The sequence below is a fragment of the Nicotiana attenuata genome, unplaced genomic scaffold, assembly GCF_001879085.1.
Source record: "Nicotiana attenuata strain UT unplaced genomic scaffold, NIATTr2, whole genome shotgun sequence".
NCBI classification, from domain to species: domain Eukaryota; kingdom Viridiplantae; phylum Streptophyta; class Magnoliopsida; order Solanales; family Solanaceae; genus Nicotiana; species Nicotiana attenuata.
Genome location: NW_017675154.1, coordinates 44,145 through 63,439, shown reverse-complemented (window position 1 = coordinate 63,439; position 19,295 = coordinate 44,145).

Here is a 19,295-nt window from a genome sequence, read left to right as displayed (position 1 = left end):
TTTGCATGAGTCTAATATCTGACTCCATACTTACATGAGTCTAATCCTTGACCCCATACTTGCATGAGTCTAATCCTTGACTCCATACTTGCATGAGTCTAATCCTTGACTCCATACTTGCATGAGTCTAATCCTTGACTCCATATTTGCATGAGTCTAATCCTTGACTCCATACTTGCATGAGTCTAATCCTTGACTCCACATTTGCATGAGTCTACGCCTTGACTCCATACCCGCATAAGGCTAAGCACTGCCTTCTCTTTGCATGAGTCTAATCCTTGACTCCATATTTGCATGAGACTAAGCTCTGTCTCCGTATTTGCATGAGTCTAAGCCCCGACTCCATATCTGCATGAGGTTGATCCTTGCCTCCATATTTGCACGAGACTAAGATCTGTCTCCATATTTGCATGGGACTAAGCCTTGTCCCGCATCTTGCATGAGGTTAAGCTCTACCTCCACATTTGCCTTCTCTTTGCATGAGACTAAGCTCTGTCTCCATATTTGCATGAGTCTAAGCCCTGACTCCATATCTGCATGAGGCTGATCCTTGCCTCCATGTTTGCATGAGACTAAGCTCTGTCTCCATATTTGCATTGGACTAAGTCCTGTCCCGCATCTTGCATAATGTTAAGCTCTACCTCCACATTTGCCTTCTCTTTGCATGAGACTAAGCTCTGTCTCCAATCCTGCATGAGTCTAAGCCCTGACTCCATACATGCATGAGGCTAATCCTTGCCTCCTCATTTGCATCATGATAATCCTTGCCTCCCCACTTGCACGGGACTAAACACTGTCCCTCTTTGCACCATTGCTGCTCTATTTTCTACTGCCATCTACTTGCTTTTCGATCGGGCTAAGCTCTGCCCTTCATTTCACACGACTAAGCTTTGTCTTGTTACATCATATTATTGCATCTCATGGGCTGAAATATCGCCAATCTGTCCAAAGGCGTCATAGTCTAAAGGCACCATCCTCATAGCCAGAAGACACCATGCCATTGCCTAAGGATCTCTCGAGTCTGCACATCATTATTCAAAGGCGTCATGGTTTGGAGGCACCATTTTCATGGCCCGAGAACATCATTTCATGGCCTGCGAATCCCTCACTAAGAAATTCATGGCCCAGGACATCATGGTCCAAGGACGTCATCTTTAACCATCCGAAGACAACCTTCATGGTCCAAAGGGAATCTGCATCATGTTTAAATTTTGGCAAAAACATTTGTAGCATCTTTTATTTGCAGGTAATCAGCAAACAACCGCTATCCTAGCAGGAGCGATCTCGCTCCAGCTCCCTCCAACCGTCCCGAACCTTAACCACTCACCATAGCCGCTTCCGCATCTCGCGTCCGTCCTCACAATAATTTCATCGGCATACTCCGCAGATGAATCTAGAACAACACATGGCCTGATTCCTGTAAAACCAGGGATATGTAGGCAACTCGGAAACCGGAGCTCGGCCTCTGTCTTTCAAAACATCCCATCCGGTCAAAATTGGCCATCATTTCTTTACCCGAAAACTCTTTCATCCTTCCCGGGTAAAGAGGGGCAGCTGTTGATACCCAATTTTTCCCTATGTATCTTAAATATGCATAAATATCTTCAAAATAGCATATATATATGCATATATAAGCATGCACAAGGCTTTTATTATTTTTTCCATAATTTTAAGGGTTTCAGTTGATTTATTTTCTCCCCTTTTATCCATAAAATCCCCCAATAATTATTTCCAAAATTATTGTTTTGATAATTCATTTATTTGATTTTTATATTTATGCCAAAATATGGATAATGTAATATTTATGTATTTTTACAATTACATTTAGTACTTATTAAGCTAAATTGCATATAATTGCAATATTAGCCCTTTTTAAGATATAATTATATTTTATATGCATAAAATTGGTCCCTATATATTTAAAATTTTAATTATGTGTTTTAAATAATTTTGGCATCTTAAATTATTTTCCAGATATTACTTATTATTTATTAAAATTAAAAGTAGGGAAAAACTGGCTATTTAAATAACAACCAAATTTGGCTTTCAATTATAGCCAAATCGGACCCCAATCCCAGCCTAATTTCCTAATTAAAAACCCGACCAATACCCTATCAACCCTTACCCAAACCCGGAACCCACCTACTCGGTTGAATGCTGACCGTTGATCTCCCAGATCAACGGTCCAAATAAACCCCTTTTTAGTTCTAATCAACCCCCCAACCCTAATCAATTTTCCAATCCGCCGCCTTCAGATGCTCTCATCTCCCTCTTCTCTCTCAACCTAACCCTAATCATTTCTCAAACGCCGCCTCCTTCTCCGGTCATCTCCGGCGACTATCTCTCAAACCCCAAGCCTCTAATGGGTCTCCCATCGCCTTGCTCATCATCTCTATGGCCTTCAAGGGTCGTGGGCCATGTAGATTTGGACCTAGGGTTTCTAATTCTGTTGTTCGAGGTTTCTCTAGTGTGATTTTGGGCAAAATCACACCATATGTGTTACGATTTGTGAAACCCTAACTCTGTTCTGAATCTCTCAGATCTATGTCATTCTCATGCTTTAAGCCTGCTTCCTTCTATAATTTGCTTATTCTCGAGCTTTCTTCTGAAAGATCCGCTACTTTTAAACTGTTTTCACATTCTTTGAAAACTAGGGTTTTCTCGGAGTTCTTTCTACACCTGTTTTAACCGATTTCTTCATGATTAAACCTTTTCTCCTTGTTTATTTTGACCGATTTCATGTTCCTACTGCTTTTTAACTTGACTCTGTTAAAATCCCTAATTTTTTAAAGATTTTCTTTACTTTGTTTCTGTGTGTTAGCATGATTCTCTTTACTTTGTTTTTGTGTGTTAGCATGATTTTCTTTGCTCTGGTTCTGTGTGTTAGCCTGTTTACCTGATTCTCGTTAATCTCTCGTGGTCACCATGCTTCGAATATGTTCTGCTGAATCTTTAGCCTACTTATATCACCTCTATATGATTGTGTTTGCTCATCTTTTGTTTCTTTTTGTCTATATATCCGACCTTGTTTGTTTGCTACTCATGTTCATTCGTCTCTATTTATATGTTGGAAATAGAGAATCATGACTCCCCATGATTGATTCTGATTTTCCTTAATTGATGGTGATTGAAAAATCTTCTTTTAAAAGCCCTAGAAGCTTACCTCGTCTGTTTAAATTAACTGCTTTCATTACCTTATCTACCATGGTACTTTGTTTTACTGATTCTTTCCTTAATTGGGTTTTTCTGAATTTGGTCCTAATTGACTATTCTATGCCTACTGAACCTTGATTCCTTCCTTATTTAATCATGCACTATTTTTTTTCCTGCCTTATATGGTACTGAATCTTTCCGTTTGATCTTGATTCCCTTAACTTAAGGAAGTACTTCCTTGATTCTCTAATTGATTGATTCTGAGTTCTTAAATTAGTGTACTACTATGATTTTTACCTTATTCCACTACCTACTTTCAGCTATAAATACTCTAAGTCTTTCACAAACAAGACACGGACTTGGCTTTCAAAACAAAACTCCTCTCTTATTAAAAATCTCTGTTCTCCCTTCTTCCTTGCGTTATTTTGCTACTATTAGTCGGCTGCAAGCCAAGGCTAATCATTTGTGCTCTTTGGTTCTTTCATTCTGCTTACTTCTATCTTCACTGGTATGTCCTTGTTTAATTTAAAGCCTCAACAACAACATGTTTCTCTTCTTGTTTCAGTTTCTTTTATTTCTAGCCTGCTTTTACTTGTGGTTCTGTTGTGAAGTTTGTAGTTAGGTTATATTATCAGCATGCTAGTATGACTCCCCTCCCTTTAAATTCATGTATGCCCTTGTGTGATTCAAGCATGCCTGGACAATTGTTTTCTACCTACTGTGTGCTTACCATTCTTATGAATCCCAAATCCCTATCCCCCTCTATGTGTTTATGTTCTCCCTGATTGGTTTGTGATTATGCCAGTTTCAACTATTTCTGAGCATGTCCAAACCAGTCCAAATACCCTTGCTGGGGTTATGTGTTTACAGTCAAATGCCTGTATATCCCCAAACCCTTTGACCCCTATATGACCACTGAATTCATTTGGATTCTATCGTTGATCCTACCCTGAAGTGTTTGATTCTGTGTAACACTCCAACCTCTTTCCAACAACCTCTATTGATTTACTAATTGCTTTCAAAACAGACTTTTAAGTCCAGTCTTTAATAAACTTCTTTCAACATGTGTCCTGCACTTCCACTTTACTCTTAGTTAATAAGTTCTACCCCCTTTAGTATGTGTACTGCCTTGGGATCCTCTTGAGAACCCTCTGAACTCTGGCATACTGAGGCTGGCCTTTCCATACTGCACTGGTTCAATGCTTGGCTACTAAGTCTAGGTGTAAGCATTGCCCGGGGTCCTTGAGACCCTTAGGGAACTTTGATGCACCTAGACTCTGATTTGTCTATGGAAATGAGGCTTGTAAGACCATTGGAGGCTTTGGGAAACTTGGGCCTAATTGCAGACTCTCTATAGAATAGCTTCTTGATTTTCTATTTTTGCTTATGTAATTCATTTATTGGCCTGTAATAATTTGTAAACAGATATTTGGGGTATTTAGTAAAAAGGGTGGGTAGATGTATATTTTGTGGGGTAATATGGGTAGAAATCCTGCTCCTAGGGTCTTACTTTCGAATCTGCCTGCTTTACTCGATAGAAAACATGTTCATAGGGTTTTTATTCTTGTTGAATCTGATTGCTTTTTTTTTCTTTTTTTTTTGCACAATAGAGATTATAGGATTTCACTCCTAATTTCGTTTGCATAATAGGAATCATGCCTATAGGTTTTCACTTCCAATGTCGTTTGCATCGAGTAGAAATCATGTTATTAAGGTCCTGTATTTTCGTCATGTTAGAAAACATATTCATAGGTTTTCAAACAATTGCGTCTTAAATCCCTTCAAATATAGATACCATGTGTATAGGGCCTAATTCCGATTAAGTTCTAATAAGTCTTTCATATGTTGCTATAAATTGACTAAAACCTGTCGTGCGCCTAGATACCATGCCTATAGGGATTTCCATTTTTTGCGATTATGTCAGGTAATCTAGTTTGCCTAATAAGTTAATTTCATTTCGCCTAATTTACTTCCTAAAACTGGTCTTATTAAGCGATGGCATTTCCTGAAACTAGTTCTTTTAAAATTGCTTTAACCTCATTAGATATCCTGCCTACAGGTGTTAAAGGGGTCTATTTCCAAAACTTGTTTAACTCTGCATTAATATAGACACAGTACTGCATATAGGCAAGCTTTAGGGCGTTTTCAAAGACCGCATTCCCCTGAAGCTCTTTCTCCGCCGTTTAATGTTTCTGATTCTAATAACTTTTAAAAGAATCCTTAGGCAGCCACTAGGTTACAACTTCTAGGTATAAAGTTTGGTCTGTTTCTGCACATTCACTTAGAGATCCTGCTTTAGGACTTTAAAGACCTTAATTGTGCTTGAGACGTGCTGCTTGTATGTATGTTTGAGGAGGAAACTGTGAGCCTTTTAATTGCTCCCATTATGTGAAAGTCCTAAATGTTTTGACTGTCGCCTTAGAATTTTCGCCTTTTAAAACCTTAGGGGTACGTCTAGAACCACCTATAGGTAGAGGTCCTAACTCCCTCCAGGACCATTGAGAAGGGACGGGTAGCAGCACGCAATAGAGATTGCTGACCAACACTCGCTTTGCATGACCGATAAGGGGATGGGAAGGGTAGACATGGATATGATGACCGGTGTGCTAATCCCACGCGTAGCCCCTTTTTAAGGAGTGATTACCGGGCATTGTACTGATGTGATCCTATAGACTAACCAACCTAGGACCTCCCTCTCCCCCCAAACCCTCTTTGCTTGAAACTTTATTTTTCCCTTTTTTTACAACCTGTTTAAATTCTTATTTTATACAATGCCCAACATGCTCTATCTGCAATCATTTGCTTCAATTGTTTGTTTATGGACTAATTTGTGAATATAAGTTCGGCCAGGACCCACAGTTGTGGACCAAGAGGGGTGCCTAACACCTTCCCCTCGAGGTTACCTCGAGCCCTTACCCTAATCTCTGGTAATGCAAACCAACCCAAGAGTTAACTACTCTAGGTGCCCTAACGCACCTTAATTCGTTAGGTGACGACTCTTCAAATACCTAATTCCCAAAAAGGAAATGAGTCATTACACCCAATGAATGTCGAAACCCGGACTCCTCCCCGCGGAGGGAAAAAGGGGGCGCGACACCAGGTCTACCGCGGCTAGAGTGGAGAGGTACCTTGGATTATGTTCCTGGCAGAGTTGTTTCATTTTTAAAGGCTCAGCAGATGGTTGAGAAGGGGTGTGATACGTATCTAGCTTATGTGAGGGATGTTCGTTTTGATACTCCTATCGTTGAGTCAGTCCCAACTGTGAGGGATTTTCCAGATGTATTACCGGCAGATCTTTCGGGCATGCCGCCCGACAGAGATATCGACTTTGGCATTGATTTGCTACCAGGCACTCAACCCATTTCTATTCCACCCTATCATATGGTCCCAGCAGAGTTGAAAGTGTTAAAGGAACAATTGCAGGAGTTATTTGATAAGGGATTCATTAGACCCAGTGTGTCGCCTTCTGGTGCTCCAGTGTTATTTGTAAAGAAGAATGATGGTTCTATGCAGATGTGTATTGATTATTGCCAATTGAACAAGGTTACATTGAAGAAGGTATTCATTTCCATATGTTGATGACCTATTTGATCAGATTTAGGGTGTCAGAGTTGTATTGGTGGTAAATAAGGGATACATGTGGACTTATATTTAGCTGACATAGCATGATACGTAGAACAATGAGGAAATGAAAACTGGAATATTTCATTTAAAAGATGCATGAAGCACGGGAGGTACAGGGCAAACACCCACGAGACGATAAAGAACCAGCGTTCGAACCTAAACAACTGTTGAAGAGGTACGAGCGGAATGAATCAAGACTGGAAAGAGGGAAGATTCATAAACCCAAAATTAATAAGGAAGGGGAATCATAATCATTACAAAATCCTCATAGACAGATTACCAATCATAATGGGGAATAATGCCATTAAAGCTCATAATGATTCCAACACAAAAAGGGGGAACATAATATTTGTAAATTCCTATATAAGGGGAGAGAATCTCATTTGTAAGGACAAGTTCCGAGTACTATCGAAATATATTCACTTTCACTTGCTTATTCAGTGCAATCAATTATTCTTTCTTTACTTTCTGTCAATATTATTTCCTTTTAAGCGTATTACTGAGGAAGTAAGGAATTATTTGGTTATCAGTAACCCGATTTCTTCTAAAAGTAGGCTTTGACTAAAAATCTTATTTTATGGTTAAACAAATTGGTTTCGTTACGGGGAATCTGATAATCTTTTACTTTCCAAATCCTTTTTTCTCACAACCAAATCATGTCAACCGTCAATGAAAATAACCAATAGGGGGAGGATCTCCTCTAATCCCTTCACCACAGGAATCTCCACATCAATCTCGAGAAGGAACACCTGAAAGATCAACATCTCACACAAATGATCAACATGGAGACGAGCAGACTGTCGAGCAAGATGCTTTAAAGCAATTGATCGCAGAACATGTGAACAATGCTCTCCAAGCATTTGTGAGAGGATTACCAACTGCACCACCAACTCCTCCCCCAAACAATATTGCAACCATAGAAAATCCACGCTCGGGGCTTGCCAATTCAGGAAGCGAGGGAACTCTAAATGAATCACGTGATGGGAGGTCAGGTACACCAAATAGCTCTGATTTACAAAATTTGGTACTAACTTTGCAGAAATAGATGAAAGAGCAAAACGACCGTATAGAACAAATACCTGGCGTACCACCTGTCATTAAAGGAGTGGATATCGATAAATATTCACAACAACCTTGGAAGCCGAGCGCGGCCCCACTGCCCATTCCTAAGAAGTTCAAAATGCCTAACATATCAAAATATGATGGAACAACTGACCCACGAGATCACGTAACTGCATTCACAATGGGCGTAAAAGGCAATTATTTGACCAAACAAGAGATTGAGTCAGTTTTAGTCAAAAAATTTGGAGAAACACTCATGAAAGGGGCATTAACATGGTATTCTCTTTTACCTGAAAATTCTATTGATTCTTTTGCTGAGCTTGCAGATTTATTCATAAAAGCACATTCGGGAGCTCAAAAAGTCAAAAAAAGGATGTATGATATCTTTAACGTAAAACAAGGAGATATTGAGTTACTTAGGGAATTTGTGGATAGATTTTAACGTGAAAGAATGATGCTTCCACGAGTACCTGATAATTGGGCAGCTATGTAGTTCGCAAGTAATTTAAATGAAAAGAGATCAGAAGCCACGAGAAGACTTAAGGAAAGCTTATGAGAATTCCCTGCTACCACATGGAATGATATAACAGGTGCAACACCAAGCTACGGATTGAGGAAGATATCGTCGCACAGTCGAGGGTTGATGAAAGAATAAATTCAAGGTGGTCAGAGTCTGAAAGAAGGTTTGGTAAAAACAGGTACGAGCCTTATATGGGACCCTTGGTGCGAGATTCGTGGTCTAAACCAGAAAACGTACGGTCTGGACCTAGATAGAGGCACAGAGATGTGGGATTATCATCCGGGTTAAGAAAAGAACGAGATGCACGTGATAGAGATACTAACATGAATGTGAGGATTGGTGATTACAGTTTCAGTACAGCACTTCTGAGTTGGTAGTTGTTCTAAGGAGTATGGAAGATAAGGTGCGGTGGCCAAAGGAAATGAGATCAAACCCAAGCAGAAGAAATCCAGATTCTGGTGCGAGTTTCATAATGACCATGGTCATAAAACAGCAAATTGCAGATTATTACAAGGTGAAGTAGAGCATTTGCTAAATCAAGGCTATTTAACTGACTTGTTCAGCGAGAAAGGAAAGCAATCTTATATGAAAAATAGACAAGAACCTCCAAAACCTCCATCTCCATAAAGAACAGTTAACGTGATAAGCGGAGGAGAAGAAGTCAATGGTGTAACATATACAGCTGCGAAAAAGACGTCAAAATTTACGGTGACCCATGGGAAGCAAATTCACCAAGTTTTGGAGGAAGATAGCATGACGTTTAATGATGCAGATAAAGATGGCTTGATAATACCTCACAATGATGCGCTGGTAATATCTTTACTTATACATGATACTAATGTAAAACGAGTTTTGATTGATCCAGGTAGCTTCGTGAATATTATTCTTCTAAGAGTGGTGAATGAAATGCAAATGGGCGACAAGATAGTACTAAAAGCACAATCCTTATCTGGATTCGATAATTCAACCGTTATTACAAAAGGAGAGATAGTACTTACCACATTTGCAGAAGGAGTTATCAAGGATACGAAGTTCCAAGTAATAGACACGGACACAGCTTATAATGTTATTCTTGGGAGGCCATGGATGCTGTACAATCTACATTACATCAAGTCATTAAGTTTCCATCACAATGGGGAATTTGACAAATCCGCGGAGATCAACAGTTAGTGGTGGATTCAAACACGGCGAACGAAGATACAAACGAGAATCCTGTTGAAGATGTGGTAAATTAGATCTCAGATGAAAGTGGCTCAAGGCAAATAGATGTAGATTCAAGACCTGATGTCATTCAAGAACTAGAGGAGAATGAAAACATCAAAACAACAATTGAAGAACTCGAAGCTGTTATGCTATTCGAACAATGGCCAGACCAAAAAGTTTATATTGGAGCGAAATTGAGCCTAGAAATGAGAGGTAAGTTAGTTGAATTTTTAAAAGCTAACACAGATTGCTTTGCTTTGTCGCATTCAGATATGACAGGTATACCTCCGGAGGTGATGACCCACAAACTGAATGAAGATCCATCGTACCTACCTGTCAAACAAAAGAAGAGGAAGCAGGGTTCTTTCAAAACCCAAGTGATTCGGGATAAGGTACAAAAACTCTTAAAAATTGGTTCAAGACGGGAGGTAAAATACCCGAACTGATTAGCTAATACTGTGGTAGTTCCAAAAAAGAATGGAAAATGGCGGGTTTGCGTAGATTATACTGATTTAAATAAAGCTTGCCCAAAAAATTCATTTCCTTCACCAGATATAGATCAATTGATTGATTCTACTGCAGGTCATGAGCTGTTGAGTTTTTTAGATGCATATTCAGGTTATAATCAAATAAAGATGGATCCTAGATGAGGAAAAAACTTTGTTTACTACAGACATTGGGACTTATTGTTACAAATTTATGCCCTTTGGTTTGAAAAACCCTGGGCCATGTATCAAAGATTGGTGACCAAGATGTTTCAAGAACACCTGGGAAAGACTATGGAAGTCCATATCGATGATATGCTAGTCAAATTTGCACGAGCAGGAGATCACTTTCAACACCTTTCAAGCACCTTTGAAATTCTACGCAAATATAATATGAAATTAAATCCAGAAAAATGTGCCTTCGACGTGGCTTCAGGTAAGTTTTAGGTTTTCTTGTATCTAACAGAGGTATTGAAGTGAACCCTGTGCAAATTAAAGCCATTGAAGAAATTCCAGATATACTCATGAGCAAAAAAGAGGTGCAAAGGCTGACAGGAAGAATAGCAGCTTTGGGAAGATTTATTTCCAAATCTTCGGAGAAAAGTTTTAAATTCTTTTCAGTATTGAAAAAGCAAAATCAGTTTGAGTGGACCGATGAATGTCAACAAGCCCTAAAAAATTTAAAAGCATATTTGTCTAATCCACCCCTGCTGGCTAAACCAAAGGATGGAGAAAGGCTACTCGTCTATCTCGCAGTATCTGAAATGGCGGTATGTGCGATTTTAGTACGAGAAGATAAAGGTAAACAATCTCCAATTTATTATGTTAGTAAATCTTTGTTAGATGCTGAGACTCGATATCTTCACTTAGAAAAACTTGCTTTAGCATTAGTTATGGCATCTAGAAAGTTAAGACCTTATTTTCAATGTCATCCTATCTTTGTAGTAATTGCTTATCCTCTAAGGAATATACTACATAAACAAGAATTGTCAGGAAGGTTAGCTAAATGGGCAATATAACTCAGCGAATATGATATCATGTACCAACCTAGAACTGCGATAAGATCAAAAATTTTAGCAGATTTTGTAGCAGATTTAAGCATAGAAATAGTTCCTGAAGTAGAAAAGGAACTACAGGTTTTCACCGGATCTAATCCTGGTACATAGACTCTATTTACTGATGGCTCCTCGAATGTTAAAGGACCAGGTTTAGGTATTGTTTTAATACCACCTTCGGGAGAAAGTATAAGACAAGCAATAAAATGCTATCCTATTACTAACAATGAAGCAAAGTACGAGGTTGTGATTGCAGGTTTGGAACTGGCACGAGAACTCGCCATAGAGCAAATTATGATTAAAAGTGATTCCCAACTGGTAGTTAACCAGATGAAGGGGACTTATATAGCTAGAGAGGCACGAATGCAGCAATATTTAGAAAAGGCACGAGAATTGATAAGACAATTTCAGTCATGGAAAATTGTGAAAATACCCAGGGAGGAGAATACGAAAGCAGATGCACTAGCTAATCTCGCGTCAGTTGCAGAAATAACAAATGCAGAAAGTGCTATCGTAATACATTTGTTTCATTCAGCAGTCGACCAAGATAAAAATGAGGTAAATTTCAATAATTTAACTTGGGACTGGAGAAATGAATTTGTTAATATTCTGCAGTATGGAACTTTGCCTGAAGATAAGAAAGAGTCTCAGTTACTTCGACAAAAAGCTGCCCGTTACTGCTTAATTCGTCACGCAGGAGGAAGATCCTTGGTAAAAATTTTAATAAAGAGCAGGATACTAATGGCTAAAAATGGAAGAAGATGCAGAAAGTTTTGTGGCAAAGTGTGATAAATATCAACGTTATGGCAATAAAATGCATCGCTGAGCAGAGCTAGTACATCCGGTTATTTTCCCCATAGCCATTCATGAAGTGGGGGATGGATATCGTGGGACCATTGCCACAAGCTAAAGGAAAGGTACGGTTTTTGTTAGTGTTAACAGATTATTTTTCCAAAAGGGTAGAGGCAGGAGTCTTCAAATAGGTACGAGAAAAATAAGTCATGGATTTTATTTGGTGAAACATTATATGTCGATTCGGAGTGCCAAGAGAAATCGTATGTGATAATGTTCCATAGTTCATAGGTACGAAAGTCATAGAATTTTTTCAGAGTTGGCAGATTAAACGAATAACTTCCTCACCTTACCACCCCGTGGCCAATGGACAAGCTGAATCAACAAACAAGGTTATTATTATTAATTTGAAGAAAAGATTAGAAGAAGCAAAAGGCAAGTGGACCGAGGTTTTACCATGAGTATTATGAGCTTATCGGACGACAGCAAAAACAGGCACGAGAGAGACTCCATTTTCACTCGTTTATGGTGCTGAAGCTTTAATTCCAGTTGAAATAGGTGAGCCAAGTACGAGATTTACACAAGCAACTGAGGAATCAAATAGTGAAGAAATGAGAATGAATTTAGATTTACTTGAAGAGAACAGAGAAGCGGATCTAATAAGAATGGCGGCTCAAAAGCAAATTATTGAGCGATACTACAACAGGAAAGCTCATCTCAGATACTTCAAGATTGGGGACTTCATCCTCAAAAAGGTTTTTCAATCAACAAAAGCAGCTCGTGCAGGAAAGTTGAGTTCGAATTGGGAAGGTCCTTAAAGGATTCGAAGCATTGCTGGAAAGGGGTGCATATGAGTTGGAAACCATGGAAGGCAAGGTACTACCCTCGAATTGTAATGCTGTGCACTTAAAGAAGTATTACTTCTAGGAAAAGGAAGTACCCACGGTAAGGTATCGCTCATCTATGATTTTATTTTGTTCTTGTAAATTGTACTAACAATTTTAGATAATAGGCAAAAAGCTAGCCCGTACCAAATGATGATATTAGACCCCAAAAGACACGCGAAATACAGAATTATTCCCGGTCTAGGTTACATCCTTTCCGATGGAAATAAAAGGGTTAAGCAGTCATCATATAAATGTATACCTCCGAGTCTCTTGTGTATTTTCCTTTTCAGGAAATGGATCAAATGGAAGGAACAATCAAGTGCTCGAGATTTCATACTTCAAAGCTCTAACACTTTGGGGACTATATGAAGGAAAATAAGACTAAAAGTCTAAACTCAAGCCTGAATCAACCTAAGAGTCAAAAGTCAAGAGCTAATCAAGAGCCAAAAAAAATAAGTCTGAGTTAAAAACCTTTGAAGTAACTCATAGAAAGGATACAAGATGGACACAAAAAGTTAATCCAAGTTCTACGAGTTTTTAGGTTAAGGGCAATAATTAGTCACGGGCTACTAGATAGACCCGAAATTTTGAAACTTGTTACAAAGAAAACCGTTATGAAAGAGTTGTAGATGTTGTACAAAAAGTTATTTGTATACATGAAGAATGTAGTATTAAAGTTGAAAGTTCAAAGCGTGAAACTTCCTCAAATGATTCCTTTTTCTACTTCTTTCGTATATTTATACCAATATGAAGTTGAGACGTCTTCTTCATTGGTATCGTTTATAAAAGGGCCCTCTTTTATAAAAATTCATGTTTATCAAAATCACAAAATGTTAAAGCATTTTTAAATGCAAATTTAAAAACTAAAGAGTGAACAAAAACTCAACATCAAAATAAACAGAGGTTTATATATTAAACTTGGCCAAAACTAAGGTGCTTATTTGTTATCAAACCCCAAGACAAGATAGGGGTAAACTTACATCCATTCCTATAAATAAAAGAAAAACTTCCCATCAAAAAGTTCCAAATAAAATGAAGTTATGAAAACACTAAGGGGCAGTATCCAAAGTGGCATCATTCACTGGTACATCAGCAATGGGAGAAGATTCAGCTTGGGGAGAAAGGGCTTGAACACTAACTTCGCCAGGAATAGGATCATCACCTTTGGGAACATCAACCTCAGGTGAAGAAAAGCCTTGACTTTGCTGAGTTTTTTCAATTGTTTCTTTAGCTTTGGCAATCTCAGTATTCAGGTCAAAGCCTACTTGGCTAGCGTCCATCAAAATCTCGAGGCGGGTATTCAAAAAAGCCCAACTCACGTCAAGAGTCAGCTTATCTTCAAGAGCTTCATAATCTTTCTTCCACTGATCAATCTCGGCCTTCATCTCTTCTTTCTCAACTTTGGAAGCATCGTAGGCGGTCTTTAAAGGGGTGAGAGAACTCTCCAGAAACTTGATCTTATCAGAAGCGGCACGGAGATCTTCTTGAGTTTGTGTAAGTGATTGAACTAACTCTCCGGACAAAGTCTCTTTATGGTTAAGAAGTTCCTTCAAACCCCTTATCTCTTCAGTGGCTTTTGAAAGCTGCTCAGCAAATGAAGACTCAAGGATATCCTTGTCTTTGCCAACTTGACTTGAAGAAGCCTTTTCAATCGCTAACTCAGCGGCAACCATCTTCTCTTGTTGCTCCAAGGCATTCTTCTCCTCAGCCAAAACTTCCTTCTCCAATTGAAAACCCTCAAATTGCTCCTTCCAGTTATCAGCTTCGGTACAGTAGTAAACGACTTGTTGCTCGGTATGGACAATCCTTTTTATAAGCTCCGTTCCTATCAAATTGATCAACAAAAGAAAGGAAGGGAGTTGTGGTTAAATATAAAAAAACCAACAACAAGGAAAAGAGAAGGAAAGTTAAAAATCGAACCTTCAGAGATGAATGAACAATATCATTCATCCAAGTCAATGAACTGTGACTCTCCAACTTTGCCTTCTCTATTGGACCAAGCAAAGGTTTCAACCACACATCAGCTTGACCAGATTTTTCAGCTAGTTCCCACTCTCAGGAACCTCAATAATAATTTTCTTCATCGCTTTATTGCTACTAGAAGGTCCAACTTCTGCATGAGAAGTAGTATCAACTGGATTGGTAGAGGAGGTGAAAGCAGTCACGGGGGGAGTAGTAGCAGCAACTTCAGGTAGGGGAGCTTGAGAACGAACGGGGACTGACACTGGAAGAGAAGCAAGAGGTAACTCCTCAGAAATGGGACCAAAGGCTTCATTACCATCAAAACGACGAGTGAATAACTGTTCAGTAAAATCACGGGGAGGAACATTCATCTCTTCATCGGAAATCACTAATGTAGCACTTTTGGGCTCATCTAAAAGCCAGGAAGGGATTGAACTTGGAGGAGGGATAGCTTCATCATCAGAAATAATGTGCCTCCTAACCCGAGGCCTGCGCACTAAAGAACCATCTTACTGTTCTTCTTCACCCTCAGAGCCACGGGCTCCATCAACTTTTCTTTTCGAAGAAGAGCTCAAAATTCTCTCTTGAGCAAGAGACACAGAAAGTCTTGTAGAAGAAATAGACGCGGGACTAACACCACGAATAGGAAATTCGAGCAAAAGAAAGAATTTTGGTCAGAAACTCTTAAGATAACACAAGAGAAGGAAAGAAATTAAACGGGAAAGGTACCGTGTGTTTTGACTTTCCAACCAAACCTCTGAGAGAGGTATTTCCAAGATCTTCTCTCCATAGGGGAAACTGATAATAACTTTTCTACCCAAGCACGAAAGTTAGGAATCTCCTCAAAAACTTCCATGGTTGCTAAAAAAGTAGACACGAGAATAAGAGTTTCGTTTTTTCAAGAAAGAAAAAAAGATAAGGGAAAAATACTTACGTGCAAAATATTACTTTTCTGGAAACGGCATATTTTCCTCACCCACCAAAGCACTTGTAGGAGAAGAACAAAGCGAGCATACCATCCACGGTCTCTATCATCCTCGGGGCTAACCAATACCCTCTTGCTTCTGGCTACAAGTGAAAAAACCCCTTCACAAAATAATTTAGGGGAATAAAGATGAAGCAAATGATGAAAGGTGAAAGGCAGGGAAGCCAAGTTAGATAAATAATGAAGGCATGCAATAGCCCTCCGAACTATGGGACCTATTTGTCCTAGGCAGACATTAAAGAAGCGGCAAAATTCGATAATTACTGGGTCAATGGGTGGTCTAAATCCTAAAGTGAAAGGATATGTATAAATAAAGGAGTAACCAGCCTGATAAGAGGTTGTTCTTTGGTTTGAACCAGGAACTAAAACTGGGAAGTCAGGTTTCCAGTTCCATTCTCTTCGAAAAAGAGAAATTAAACCAGTGGTGATTTGAGTAGGATAAAGATCGGCACGGTCATGGGAGGCTAAAGAAGAAACTTGATTTCTTATGGTTTCTCGATCAGGTGAGAAAGAAATTTCCTGTGGAACAATTTCATCGACCGTTGGTTCACGTATAGGTTCACTCGATTCCCTATTTCTAGAAGAAGATCTAGGGGTTCAAGAAGCCCTAGGTTTAGAAGAGGAAGAAGTGGGAATATTGGTTTGAGATAAAGAACCACGGTTGGATAGCGAACCTAAACTACGAAGTCTGCCTCCTCTTCTACTTCTAACAAGAGCAGATGAAGGAGCAAGTTCATCAATAATTACAACTTTGCGAGGGTCAGGAGTTGATGAAGACATGGTTGTATAAGGAATTAACAGAGGAATATGCGCGAAAGAGAGAGGGAAGAAAGAAGAAGAGGGTACTCTAGAATGAAGGTTTCATAAAACCTAAGAAATATGAAGTATTTATAAGGAAAAGTTACCATCACATAAAGTAGGTCATGATGAAGTGTCATAATGAAACTGTCACTACGTGACTGACGCAGCCGCAGAAAAGCCCTAAAAATACTGAGAAGTCGCAGAACCAATCATCAAAAGCCACGTGGCATATGCATTAAATAGATGACATATGTCGCGTTGGTTCTGAGGAAAATACAAATATGCTTGGGAAACGGAGGCAAAGAATTCCCGCCATAAATACTTACCACTTCCCGAATATTCAATTATAGAATATTCGTAAAGTGGGGGGACTATTTGTATTAATGGTAAATAAGTGATACATGTGGAATTATATTTATCTGACAGAGCATGATACGTGGAACAATGAGGAAATGACAACTGGCATATTTCATTTAAAAGATGTATAAAGCACGGGAGGTACAGGGCAAACACCCACGAGACGATAAAGAACCAACGTGCGAACCTAAACAACTGCTGAAGAGGTACGAGCGGAATGAATCAAGACTGGAAAGAGGGAAGATTCATAAACCCATAATTAATGAGGAAGGGGAATCAGAATCATTACAAAATCCTCATAGACAGTTACAATTACCAATCATAATGGGCAATTAATGCCATTAAAGCTCATAATAATTCCAACATAAATAGGGGAAACTTTATATTTGTAAATTCCTATATAAGGGGAGAGAATCTCATTTGTAAGGACAAGTTCCGAGTACTATTGAAATATATTCACTTTCTATTGCTTCTTCAGTGCAATCAATTATTCTTTCTTTACTTTCTATCAATTTTATTTCCTTTTAAGCGTATTATTGAGGAAGTAAGGAATTATTTGGTTATCAGTAACCTGATTTCTTCTAAAAGTAGGCTTTGACTAAATATCTTATTTTTTGGCTAAACAAGAGTGTTCTCTAAGATTCACTTGCGTTCAGGCTATCATCAGCTGAAGATTTGGGAGCCAGATATCCCGAATACTGCTTTCAGGACTCAGTATGGTCATTATGAGTTCCTTGTGATGTCCTTTGGGCTGACCAATGCCCCAGCAACATTCTTGCACTTGATGAATAGTTTATTCCATCCCTATTTGACTCCTTCGTCATTGTGTTTATTGATGATATTCTGGTGTACTCCCGGAGTCGGGAGGATCATGAGCAGCACCGGAGGACTGTGCTTCAGACCTTGAGAGAAAAGAAGTTATATGCAAAATTTTCAAAGTGTTAATTCTGGCTAGACTCGATGACATTCTTGGGTGATATAGTATCAAGCGAGGGGATCATGGTAGATCCGAAGAAGATTGAGGCAGTGCAGAGTTGGTCCAGACCGTCCTCGGCTATGGAGATCCGGAGTTTTCTTGTCTTGGTGGGTATTACCGGCAAATTGTAGAGGGTTTCTCGTCTATCGCAGAACCTATGACTAGATTGTCCTAGAAGGGTGCTCCGTTTAGGTGGACCGAGGAGTGTGAGGAGATCTTTCAAAAGCTCAAGACTACTTTGACTACAGCACCAATGTTGGTATTGCCTACTGGTTTGGGGTTTTATACGGTGTATTGTGTTGCGTTGCGCATTGGTCTCGACGCGCTGTTAATGCAGGACGGTAGAGTGATTGCCTATGCGTCCAAATAGCTGAAGGTTCACGAGAAGAACTATCTTGTCCACGACCTTGAGTTAGCAGCTACTTTTCATGCCTTGAAGATCTGGCGGCACTATTTTTATGGTGTCCCTTGTGAAGTCTACACCGATCACCAGAGTCTACAGCATCTGTTGAAACAGAAGGATCCTAACTTGCGGTAGCAGAGGTGGTAGGAGTTGCTTAAGGATTATGATATCACCATTCTCTATCATCTTGGGAAGGCCAATGTGGTGGCCGATGCCTTGAGTCACAAGGTGGAGAGTTTGGGCAGCTAATCATATCTACCAGCAGCAGAGAGGCCTTTAGCCTTGGATTATCAGGCCTTGGCCAACCGATTTGTCAGATTGGATGTTTTTGAGCCGAGCCGAGTTTTGGCTTGTGTGGTTTCTCAGTCTCTATTTATGACTGTATCGGAGAGCGTTAGTATGATAACCCCCATTTGCTTGCCCTTAAGAACACGGTTCAGCATGGCGATGCCAAGGAAGTCACTATTGGAGATGACAGTGTATTACGGATGTAGGGCAGGCTATGTGTGCCCAATGTAGATGGTTTGCGTGAGTTGATTCTTCAGGAGACTCACAGTTCGCGGTACTCCATTCACCAAGGTGTCGCGAAGATGTATCAGGACTTGAGGCAGCACTATTGGTGGAGGCAGATGATGAAGGACATAGTGGAATATGTAGCTCGTTGCCTAAATTGTCAATAGGTGAAGTATGAGCATCAGTGACGGGGTGGATTGCTTTAGAAATTAGAGATTCCAGAGTGGAAATGGGAGCTGGATTACTGTGGATTTTGTTGTTGGCCTCCCACGGGCTTAGAGGAAGTTCGATGCAGTTCGGGTGATTGTGGATAGATTAACCAAGTCAGCTCATTTCATTCTTGTGTTTACTACTTATTCTTCGGAGCAGCTGGCTCAGGTTTACATTTGCGAGATTGTCAGGCTTCATGACGTATAAGTATCTATCCTCTATGACCAGGGTACGCAGTTTACATCATGATTCTGGAGAGCCGTACATCGTGAGTTGGGTACTCGGGTGGAGTTCAGTATAGCATTTC